Source organism: Arvicanthis niloticus, chromosome X, assembly GCF_011762505.2.
Source record: "Arvicanthis niloticus isolate mArvNil1 chromosome X, mArvNil1.pat.X, whole genome shotgun sequence".
Classification (NCBI taxonomy): Eukaryota; Metazoa; Chordata; class Mammalia; order Rodentia; family Muridae; genus Arvicanthis; species Arvicanthis niloticus.
The window spans coordinates 78821987-78834953 of NC_047679.1; the positions used below are offsets into that span (position 1 = coordinate 78821987).

Sequence of the window (12967 nt, forward strand, 5' to 3'; positions counted from 1 at the left end):
ATATATACTTTTTCAGTTGTTCACTTTCTTTACATTTAGCTTAGATAAATATAACAAGGAGCACACACTCATTTATATATTCCTATCAATAATTCCTAGTGTGGACAAAAATAATATATATATTAATTAAATAAACTGGTCTAGTTTCTTTTCAATTGCTGTGATATAAGTTTTGAGTACAAGCAATATTTGTGGAGAAAAGGATTATTTCGGTGTACAGCTTCTAGGTTACAGTCTACTACTAACAAATGACAAGACAATGAAAGGCACTAACTTTAATCAGAATCCATGAAGCAACACTGGACTCCAATTTTGCTCACCAACTTTCTAGTGAAGCTGAAGCCCACCTGCCTAGGGATGGTGTTGGCCACAGCAGTCTAGGCTCTCCCATATCAGGCATCAAACAAGACAATCTCTCACTGACTTTGCAAGAGGCCAGTTTGCTCTGTGCAATCCTTCACTTGAGGTTCTCTTTTCCCATATGACTCTGAGTTGTGTTAAGCTGAAAAAAAAAGCAAAACAGCATATTTGTCTTAGAATATATTATTTTATAAGCATTAGCAAATCAGCCACAAATTATATTTAAAATCTTTGATAATAGTTCCTAATGCTGTTTTGAAAGCTTGATTTTCAATTTCTGGAAATGACACAAAATAAACAATTGACTTCTGTCCATTTATTACCCCTTATTGTACTTTTTCTTTCATCCTACACATGTATACTTACAAAGACAATAAAACTACAGTTAATTAAGCGGTCTTAACAGTAACTAATATATATATGCATATATATACATATGTGTGTGTGTGTGTATATATGTTGCATCACCTACTGAACTAGAACTTTCACTCATTATGTCACACATAACATATGTTTGAGATATAATTATTTTGATTTTTCTGATATGTAAAAGAAATTTCATTGCAGACATGTTTATTCCCTAAAGATTCATCTTCTAATAGCCACTTCCCTAAACCAGTACATTTTGTATCACAGTGGGTTTTTTTTTTGATAGCATGATACAATTTTTGATTTTGGTTGATATCCAAAGAGGGTTCTACTAGAAATTTGAAAGTATCAAACACATTTTATACCAAATATGTACAACATGTTTTTGTTTATTGAGACATTATATGACTTTCTGTTCATATTTGCATAAAAATATGGTTAGGCACTCCAGCCAGAAAATCAGGTCCTGTGTGTATATATTATGGCTTCCAGTTTAGTGTTTTTATGGGATTCCTGATTGTAGGAACAAGTGGGACTCTGTTTCTTGTGAGTTCTCGTAGGCTCTATGCCTTATTTTTTCTTTGTTTTGTCCAATTCTGATGTGCTTGTTTTTGTTTTATTATATTCAGTTTTATTATTATTCCTTAGAAGCTTGTTTTTCTTTCATTAATTTATTCAATTTACAACCTGATCACAGTTCTTCTCTCTTGTGAGTAACCCTCTCACAAGGCTTCTCTCTGAACAATCCCTCCAATTTATCTCTAAGATAAAGAGGCCCCTCTGGGTACCAACCCACCCTGGCACTTCACTGTACTACTAGGCAAATCCTTTCCTTCTGATGTCAGACAAGGCAGCCCAGTTAGGAGAACCAGATCCCCAGTCTGGTCAAAGAGCCAGGTTAATCCTCCCTCCAGTTATTCTGGAGCCTCATGAAGATCAAGCTGAACATCTGCTACATATGTGGTGGAGGGTGTTAGGTCCAGCTCTTATATGGTTTTTGATTAGTGGTTGTTTTTGGGAGCCCCCAATGGTCCATGTTAGTTGACTGTTGGTCTTCCTGTAGAGTCCCCTGTCCACTTCACATTTCTCAGTCACTCACCCACCTACCTCTTCCATAAGTTTTCCTGAGCTCAGTCTAATGTTTGGCTGTGGGTCTGTGCATCTGTATCAGTGAGCTGCTGGGTGGAGCCTCTCAGAGGACAATTATGCTAGGCTTCTCTCTCTGAATCCAGGCTGACAGATACAAACACAGCCTGAGGCTACAAGGTAGTTGAAGGAAGAAGACAAGCCTGAAATGTGTCCCTATTGATTGTCTGGGAACAGCTCAGCACATTTTCCCCCAAATTGACAGGGGTTTCTACTGCATTCATTTATGTCTGTCTCACACAGAGCACCTGTGTATCCAGACCAGCAGTGACAAATATAGCTGTCAACAGTATCTTCACATGTTGTATCATTGTGAGAAGGCTTTGACCAATGAAGTGGCATCACAGTCTCACAGTGTGTCCCTGGAAATCCACTACCCATGCAGTCACAGTAGAAGTTGATTCCTCCATCCATACATGGATCTCCATGGAGACATGGCTGACTGGCACATTCATTGAAGTTGAGTTCACAGTGGTCTCCAAGAAATCCAGGTCTACAGTCATAGAAGTGAGCCCCAGGAGCATCCTGAAACATGGTACCATATAGACATGGCTGAGATCTACATTCATTATTTTCCAATTCACAGTTCACAGCAGAATTCTCTTGTGGACAGACACATATGTATCTTTCTACATCTGTGAGGAATACAGCATTGTTCATGCAGGGATCAGAAACACATTCATCCACTTCTAAGTCACAATGACTTAGAATGCCTTGGTATCCAGGCACACAGTAGCAGGAGTAGCCCTGGATTCCATCCTGGCATACAGCCCCATTGTGGCAATGGATAGAAGCACATTCATTGTGATCTGTCTCACAGAACCTTCCAACATATCCAGCAGGGCAGATCTACACACAAGGTGCCCAGGGTCTTTATGGCAGGTGTTTTCATGTTGGCAGGCATTCTCTCCACAAGAATTTGTATCAGTTTCACACATTAGCCCATTGTACCCATGAGAACATTGGCACAGAAAATCCATTTATCTTGGGGTATTCACACAAGTGGCAATTCTTTGGCAGAGACTAGAGCAGTAAGGGTCTTTTGAATCTTCATAGTGTTTGTCCAAATTATTGGTTATGTCTACGCAACAATTGCTTTCTATTGGAAAACCCTTGTTCATAAAATTTTTTGACAAAAATTTAAGAGATACGTGACATTATTATTTTTATTGAAAAATGACTCCTGGCACTTCAAGTCACTACAGGACTAGGTACATCATCCTCTCTCACTTTAGCCAGTCAAGCCAGCCCAGATATAGCAGAATCCACATGGCAGGCAACTGAATCAGTGTTAGTCCTTGCTCCAGTTGTTGGGAAACCCACATGAAGACTGAGCCGCACATCTGCTACATCAGTGTGGGGGTTCTAGGTCCAGCTCATGCTCGCTCTTTGGTGGTTCAGTCTCTGAGAGCCCCAAGGTTCCAGGTTATAGTTGACTCTGTTTATCTTCCTGTGGAGTTCCTATCCACTATGGGTTCCTCAATCCTTTCCTCACCGCTTTCACAATACTTCCAGAGCTCAGTCTATTATTTTGCTGCAGGTCTCTGCATCTGTTTTAGTCAGCTAAACTGACTCTCTGAGGACAATTATGCTGGGCTCCTGTATGCAAGCATAATAGCATGTTATTAGTAGTATCAAGCATTGGTTCTTGCCCATGGGATGAGCCTCAAGTTGAGCCAGTCATTGGATGGCCATTTCCTCAGTTTCTTCAACATGTTTGTCCCTGTAATTCTTATAGGCAGGACAAATTTTGGGTCAGAAATTAGAAAAGGAAATAGGGTGAATCTGAATGGGAAGGGATGTGGAGAGGAACTGGGATTTGTAGAGGGAGGAAAAAACCATAATCAGGTTATATTATTTGAGAAGAATGTATTTTAATCAAAGGAAAATATGTTTAGACAAATACAGTATGGTTAGTGTTCTTGAGACACAGTCTTATGTATAGCTTACATGAAGATAATATGAATCAAAATTTTATGGAAATACATATTAGATTATCATAATTACAAAAAGATAGAAAAGTACTATACATAATATTTTATTCTTTAATTGTCTTTTTCATAGCAGTTGCAATTAAACATACACAAAATACTTAGAATCCCTCTGTCTCTCCATGCTGCTGGTCAGGAAATGCCTTATTGTTTCTATTTAATGTTCTGTTAATTAATTTAAATGATCTACCTGTTACTAGTAAGAAAAAATAATTCTTCTGATACCATGCTCACTTATTTGACCAGTATCCAAGTATTGGTCTTTTATGTCTATCTTTTATCCCCTTAGATATTGTTACCTCAGGTAAGGCTTGATGAACACAGTCATGAGATGCTTTAAAATCTCTCTGTTAGTTTCAACAATGTGGTGTTTGGATAATGAGAATAGATATGAGTGTTTTACAGTATTGTTATGATAGTTCAGATAATGCTTGGTGATAAAATAAAGTTTTATGTTCATTTTCTTGTCAGAGATTTTTGAAAACTGTCAATTTTCATTGGACTTGAACATATTTGTTTAGCACAGATAACTTTAAACTTGTGAGTTTCCTATCTTAGCCTCCCCATTCCTAAGGTTACAGGCTCACCATGGTTTCCTCTCTAGTTTCCATTGGTTTTGGTTTCACTTTACTCAGAAAGCATCTTAGAGATAATACCCATTCCTCTTATTTGTGACATAGAAAACCTGAATTTGGAATGGAAAATATTTAGGTAGATAATTTCCTTTCATTTTTGTTCTGTACACATCATGGTATCCAAAGGTAACTCCTCTCTTAAAATGTAACAATAGATGTTTTTAAGGTCAAACAAAATAGTCATCAGAGGTGGATGAAATGAGGGAACTAGCTGGGAGATTGGACGAGGAGGAATATGGGGATGACAATCAGCTGGGAAGGACAGGAGAAGGCTAGGGGTGAGAACTGAAATCAGTGTAGGTTATCTGAGACTAGCTAAAAAACTATGATGGTGGAGGCAATGGGAGTCTCTGTGAGGGTTACCCTAGCTGAGATTTGTACCAGCTGAAAATATAGAGTCTGAAGTGGCTACTTCTTTTAACCAGGCAGGACTTAAACATGAGAACAATCCATGGAGAGAGGCAATCCCTGGACAATTAATGATACTCTGCTTTGCTTAAAGACAGAAACCTAGCATAACTGTCTTCTAAGAGGCTTCATCCAGCAACAGATAGAAACAGAAGCAGAGACTCATAGCCAAACATCAGGTAGAGCTTAAAAAGTCTTATGGAAAAGTAGGAGATAGAATTGAGCTAGCCAGAGGAATCAAGGACACCACAAGAAGACCTACAGAGTCAACTAACCTGGGCCCATGAGTGATCACAAAGACTGAACCACCAACCAAAGAGCATACAGAGACTTGACCTAAGCCCCTCACACATTTGTAGCAGATGTGCAGCTTGGTCCTCTTGTGGGTCCCTTATCAATTGGAGTGGGTGCTGTCTCTGACTCTGTTGTCTGCCACTGGATCCTCTTCCTCTACCTGGGCTGCCTGATTGGGCCTCATAGGGGTACATAGCCCTGCTGGGACTAGATGTGCCAGGGTAGGGTGATACCAAAGTGAGGCTTCCCCTTCTTGGAGGAGAAGGGGAGGAGATAATGCAAGTAAGGATTTTGTTTTTATCATTATTAATTATTTTATTTATTTGCATTTCAAATTTTATCCCCCTTCCTGGCCCCTCTTCTATGAGTTCTTCACCCCATCCCCCTTGCTTCTGAGAGAGTGTTCCCCTACAAACCCACCCACTCCCACCTTACCACACTAGCATCCCCTTTCCCCAGGGCATCCTTTCTACAGGATTAAGTGCACCCTTTCCCACTGAGCCCAAACAAGGTCTGCTACATATGTAGTAGGGGTTACAGATTGGCCATGTACACTCTTTGGTTGGTAGGGGGGATTTCTAAGGGTAGGACTGGGTGGAGAGGAAGCATGGAGTTGAGATTGGGATGTAATGTGAATAAAAAATAAATTATGGAAAATACATTTAAATTTGAAAATCATTTTAATTAATAAAAAATGTAATAATAAAACAATGAAATTATTTAAGAAATAAAAACAAAAGCTTTCTTCTTCCCTCATGACCCTAGCTTTTGTTAAGGTGATTTAAATACTATTCACCAAAAATGAATTAATAGACAAATAAATTAACTATCAGAAATTATCTAGGGGTATTTGTATTTAATGTCTGTTACATCATCCACAATGTTAACATATCAGCGTGATTAGCATTAAGTAACAAAAGATTCCCAATTACCAGAATTTTCTTACATTTGCCTGATGCTTGAACCTTGGTTAAGAAAAGTAAACTTTCAAAAATCATGTACAATTTTGTAAGTGTTGATTAATGAAATTTGTCTTTGATTAAATAATAAAGTCAGTTTGATTAATTAATAAAGTCAGTTAAGAAACCGGAAACCTAAAAGACCAATTATAAGGTATTCAAAACCATGTTTTTTTTATTGCTTTGTTTTTTGTTTCTTTTTATATAAAGAATTTTAAATTTAAGTAAGTAAAATGGTTATGTGAGTCCTTGTGTGAATACTGTGTTCTTGTCTATTGAAAGTTTTTGGCACTCGCTCCTTTGAAGCCCTATGTATATTTCGCGATATTTTATTTTTTATTGCAATGCTCAGATGGATTATACATCAACCATCAGCAGTCTGCTTATGAAAGAAGGAACACTCTGGGAATTGTCAGTAAGATCGTCTTCATATCAGTGCATACTAATGAACATTTGCTGTTCAATAAAACTGCTGGGGTCTGCAAAAGAAGATGCTTGATAATATATTTATTTTCCTATTTAAAAAGGATTTGTATTTACAGGAAACGGTAGAGGGAATAGATAATCATATTTTATACTTCTCTGGGTAAATATTTGGCAAGAAAACAGTCACATAAAAGGAAAAGAAAGAATGCACATCAAAAGCATGCACTAATAGTACATAAAATATTATGATATGTTGAAAAAGTAAAATGTTAACAACTTTTCACATTTTAAAGGATAAGATCCTTCAGTACCTCTCTTTATGCAAAACTGCATTTTTTCTTTCTGTCTACTTAAGCTTACAGGTTGCCACGTTTTCTTCTAAATATATTTCTCAACTTGCAGTTCTTTCCAGAGATATTTATAAGACATTTCAGAACATTAAAAGTATAATAAGAATTTACCACATTTAAATAAGAGAGACTTTAAGCCAAAGTCATAGCACTTAAAATTTATAAAAAAGGGGAAAGACAGGAAGTTTTTATTTTTATGTTATATATGCATGACCACATACATACAAACAAGTAATAATTACTTCTGTAGCTTCCAAACTTTTTTAAATGAGGTGTGACCTTTAATCTAACTTAAATTCAGTCTATAACAAGATTTAAAGGGACTTAAAATTTGTGTTTGTCTTCAATGGTTAGAAAATTCGAGACTAAGAAAAACACAGGAAGAAGCCTCAACCAAGCTGTTAAGCTATATCTCAACTCTAGTCCTTTTGAAATTATATGATTATAAGTATTTTCTAGATTTTAAAATACAGCTATCATATAATACAAATAAATTTTAAAGATAATGTATAATGTCAAGGCTGTACTGGGATTGTCTTAAAATTATCTTTTTAAAATAGAATGCAGTGTAATATTTCATTATATATAAACACATATATACCAAACCAGGGTACTTAGTATTTTTTTCTTACCATTTGTGATTGTAGGTTTGAACTTTCATCTTCTTGATAGTCACAAAATATCTCATACGTTATTGTGAATAACATTTCACTTCTTATGCTACAGAATGCCTAGTGTTTGATCCTTTTAACTCTGTTTTGATGTCATCTGAAGTCTATACCTTGACTATTATTGTTATTGTGCAAGAAACATGAGGATGAAGAAGTGTTTCTTAGCAGGGACAGCCAGGCCTCACCCTCAACGTCAGCTCAATCCAGCAGAAGGGAACAACAGGAACACCAGGAGAAGTTCTCCTCTGTGCCTCTTTCAGGGAAGTGAAGATCAGTGAAGACATGAGAGCCACAAGTGTTCCTGTTGGTCCCTTCTGCTGATTTGAGCTGAGGCTGAGGGCTGGCTGTCTCTGCTGGGTCATGTCACCACTATTGCTAATCCGACTTGATCAAACCAGATTGCTGGTGTATCCCTTAGGTGTTTGTGAGTGGATCAACCTGCTCCTGCTGATTTCCAGACAACACAGATGGGAGTTGCTCCAAAGAACCTTACTAAATAGGTCCACTTCCTCCATATCCTTTCTTTTCCAAAACCTCTGGTGAGTGGTGAGCTGCAAGGTAGGTTAAAGCATTCAAGGACCATTATTAAAAGTCAGATTTGAAAAAAATTAAAGTCACATGAGTGTGTTTATATTATTGAAAGGCTTATCTTATTTTTTCAATACATATCCACTAGTATGTTTGATGGATCATGGTTGTTTAAGTTTTAGTTTTCAAAGAATGACCTCTGTCATGCTTCATAATGAATCTACTTATTTATGCTGTTGCTTTTCTTGCTCATGTCTTTTACAGTGATCAAGCTATCAGTAAATTTATATTTTCAAAGTATATATAATGCATAAAAATATAAATATATATCATAAATATTACATAATATATACATATTTCTGTTTTCACATGTAAGGTTAAAAGAATGGCAATATTGTAAAATTTAGGTAATTTGGGAAACTTATATTTAGTTTCTGTTTCTTTATATCTAGCCTCTACTTCTTTTGGTTATACTCAAGAATAAGACTAATACCTAATTATACAAAATGTATTTAGAATAAAGCAATATCCCATGAGTTGTTGACACTTCTGTAATTTATAGACAACCTAATACTATATGGGGGACACTACCAATAGACTTCTTATTGATGGGTAAAGACTGATAAAACTGTATGTTATAGACTCTACTATTGGTTGCTCAAAATATTTGATAGTGAGACACTATGTCTGAAATGGAGAAATCAAGGTGGCATTAACCTAGAAACTCTCAAATTCATTCATCTAGAAAAGATAAACTGTACTTGGGCTAACATTTTCTTCTTTTATGTCTTTATATTTCTCCATTTTATGAAAATATAACCCATTTTACTTCTGAGAAATGATACTTTTATCAGTTTTTGTTTATATTTTGTCAGAGACAGAAGTTATACATGAAAGTATACCTTAAACATAGTTTCTTTGAGGTGCCACTATTTTACAAATATTTGTAAGAACCACTCAGAGAAACTATTTTCCCAGAAATTTTTCACATACCCTCTTTCATTCTCTACTCTACCCCCATCAGAGGAATTTTACTTTCTAACTTACCACTATTGTTTTCCCCACTCATGGATACACATGAGGAAAACCATACATTATGAATTCCTTTGTATTTGACTTATTTGTTTAGTAAATGTTATTCTAAAATCACAATATTAGATTTATTTTGTAATAAAATGTATATATTAAACAGTACAGTTTTTTAAAGCAATGCCACATATTTTATTATATGACAAATACTAGTCAGAGTTCCCTAGAGAAACGGAATATACACATACACATGATTATAAAAGGGGTCTACTAGACTAGCTTCTATAACTGAAATTTTGATTGACTAATAATGACCATCAGAAGCCTTCTGGGTCAGAGAACCTGGTATGTGTTCAATCCAAGAAGAAGAAACTTAAACATAAAGAGGAATAAAAGTGTACTTCTAGTCCGAGGTTCAGGGGTCTGAAGAGCCTTGGAGAGTCTTTTGTGTGAATCTGTGTTGAAAGACACTGCATGGGAACATGCTAGATCATAATGAATGGAACTTGGAGACACCACTGATTTCTTCTATCTTCTTTCTTTATTCTTTCCAGGGCTCCAACTTATTGAATATTTTTTCCATATTCTGAATTAATCTTTCCTCTTCAGTCACTCACCCATATGGCAATCACTTTCAAAGAGGCTCACAGATATGCTATACCTGGACATAATCCCAGGAAATGAAAACTTATACATTTATCAACTGATGAGGAGATAATTATATATATATATATATATATATAAATATATATATATATATATATATATATTTGTATTATATAAATATAATATTTATATATATAAATACACTGTTATATTTAGCTATAATGAAAAGCAAAGTAACTAAATTCATAAATAAATGAATGAATAGAGCTGCAAATAGTGATTCTGAGGAAAGTAATCCAGACCCAAATAATATGCTGTCTCTTACATGTGGATTCTAGCTTTGATTCCTTAGATATATGTATTTCAATTATAGAACCCATAGAAGGCTGGAAACTAGTAAGAGGTCATGGAGAGAATTTCAAGGAATGTGGGATAGAATCAAGGGTATGACATGAAGGGGTAAAGAGGAATGATGGAACAAGAAGATTCAGATAGGATAGGAGCTGAGAGTATGGGAGAAGGAATATAGCAATGGGTTACTAACATTAAGAGCTTTAAAAAGGTCAAATAGAAATCTAGTACTGTAGAAGCTTCATAAAACACATATTATCTAAATATGCATGCATGTATATACTTCTACATAGCATGAGCATAAATATAGTCACCATGTATTATGGCTGATACCAACTATTTCACATAATACAGGCCATCAAAAATGCTGTAGCTCTTGGTTATCTGACAGAACTTGAAGGTAAGGCCCTATTGCTGATCACCTCCAACAATTGAGTCATACAACATGGATAAACAGTTAGTGACCTCTAAGTTTCATCTTAACTGGATAGTTTTCATAGTGCTGAAATTTTTTATGCATGCTAAAAGTGGGAAAATTTACTAATCAGTGTTTCACAGCTGTAAGCCCTCTGAGCTAAAATATAAATTACTTGCAAAGTCCAGTGTATTGATTTAATAGTAGCAGTAGAAATGTTATAGGAGTAACCAATAACTTTCTGAATGCATTTAAATCCTACCATACAAGATGAAACTCATGTGTGGTACTATAACCTGAGTCCAAACTGTATTAGTATACGTCATAGGCCCTGGGGGAGAGCCATAAAATAATTTTTGGCTCATGGGCATGGTAATAAATTTTCACCAACATTCTTAGTTTTATACTCATAAATTATTGCATCTTTCAACCCTAATCTTTGAAGATGCTTTTGAAACACATGGTGATTAATACAAACACTTTTTTATTTATTAATGACAAATAATATTTTATTATACATATATCAAATACTAAAATTTCAGTATATATTCATCTCAAAAAGGAAATGGAGATTATTTTCATGACCTGCTTATATATAGATAATGAAACTGTGATAAATATGAGAGTATAAAAGTATCTTTTATAGACATTGCTTTAATATCTTCATATAAGTTTCACGGAGTTAATTCTAGTTTTGTTTTGTAAAGTTACTCTATCCTGTTTCCAAAAAGAGTTAACACAAAAATTTCCTAGAGTAGTACACATATTCTGGCTTTTTCTCATCCACCCTGTGTTAGCTAGGATTTTGGTTTTGTTTTTCAGCTTGACAGAAACCAGAGTCATCAGATGAGAAAATATCTATTGAGGAAACGTCTCCAAAAGATTGACCTATAGGAAAGCCTGTAAGGTATTTTCCTGATTAATTATTAAGTGGAAAATCTCAACCCACTGTGAGCAGTGGCGTCTCAGTGCACATGGTCCCACATTACATAAACAAGCAAGCTAAGCACATAATGAAGAGCTTGACAGTAAGCAATATTCCTCCATGTTCTACATTTTGTTTGGTTGTAATGTTCTGTAATAGCCTCTGTTGCCAAAAAAAGTTTCCTTATGTTTTGAGTCCTCCACATATCTGTATTTATATAGTGGCAGCTATTAAAATAAAGTTAAGTATTATGTTGATCTAGTAAAGTGGTGCTTGTGTGTTCTTTCCCAAGACCCATGACTTCAATTGTCCTGGGGAGTTGGCTAGGTGTAGAGATTATCAGGGATGATTTCCCTGTTGTTGATGGGGTCTTAAGTCCAATGAGAGAGCTGTTCTTTCATACCAAGATATGTATGCCACTACTGCATTTTAGGGTTACATTCCATGTAGGTCATTGGTTTGGATGTATCATAGCTGGATAGGAGTGGAGGGCACACCATGACGGAGATTTGCATATCCATGTGTAATCCTCTAATATATAAATCATTGAGGTAGGGAGATAGATTTTAATCTATGCCCACAGCCTGATCTTATGGAAACATTTTCTTAACTGAGGCTTCCTCCTATCTTACAAGGCTTGCTTGTGTAAAGTTGACACAAAACTAGTCAAGAAACCCATTCTTTACATGCATGTTTTCTAGTCTTCTATGTGTACATTCCAAGTTGGAGATATTTGTTATTTCTGATTTTTTCTCTTAGGAAGTCATAAACTTCCTTTTTGATGTCAGTACTGCAGATTCTCAAAACTCTCATAAGTGACTTTTTTTTGTATCTTAAATTATCCTAGGATTCTACAATATGATATTCCCTTCAAAATTCCAAGGCAGTTAAAGCAGAAATAAGTCCCTTAGACACCTATAAATAAGGATTTGGGAGAATATGTTGCTGTATTCTCTTTCACAAATCCTCAGTATGCAACTTTGTCTGCTAATACAGCTCTTCCAAAACAACAGCCATCTTCTCAGCTCTCTTTTCTACTTGCATGCTATTTCTATATATTTAGGGTATTCAAGATTCTATCTGGACTGTGTTATAGGTAAGAAAAACAAAACAGAAAAACCTTCTTCCCACTCTTTTTTTTTTTTTTTTCTCTACCAGGAACCTTTGAGAGCAGGAGTTTACTTTCATTTTTTTTCACACTGAACTGGGGAGAGGGATACAGGGGGAAGAACATGACACATGAGCACATCTTCTTCTCAGTGACCTTCAACATTGTGTTCAGACAGAGGTAAATAGGAAGCAGTCTTTCAGGTAACACTCCCAAAATTCTATCAATTGGATTCATGTTTCAGTCTTCCATGTTCTTTGCAACAAGACACTCAAAGCTACTGGTTATCTCACTGTCACATGGGTAGTAGTAAGAGGAAGGTATTTGTATGACATCTTATAGCAGACATGAGGTCACTGATACAGGTACATTTTAGCTTTTTGTATAGAACAAAGT

The 12967-nt window shown here is 35.6% G+C and overlaps 1 pseudogene; it reads right to left on the reverse strand.

Moving 5' to 3' along the window:
• Positions 1 to 1932: 1932 nt before the first annotated feature.
• LOC117695039 (uncharacterized) lies at positions 1933 to 7971 on the reverse strand (annotated as a pseudogene).
• Positions 7972 to 12967: the final 4996 nt, after the last annotated feature.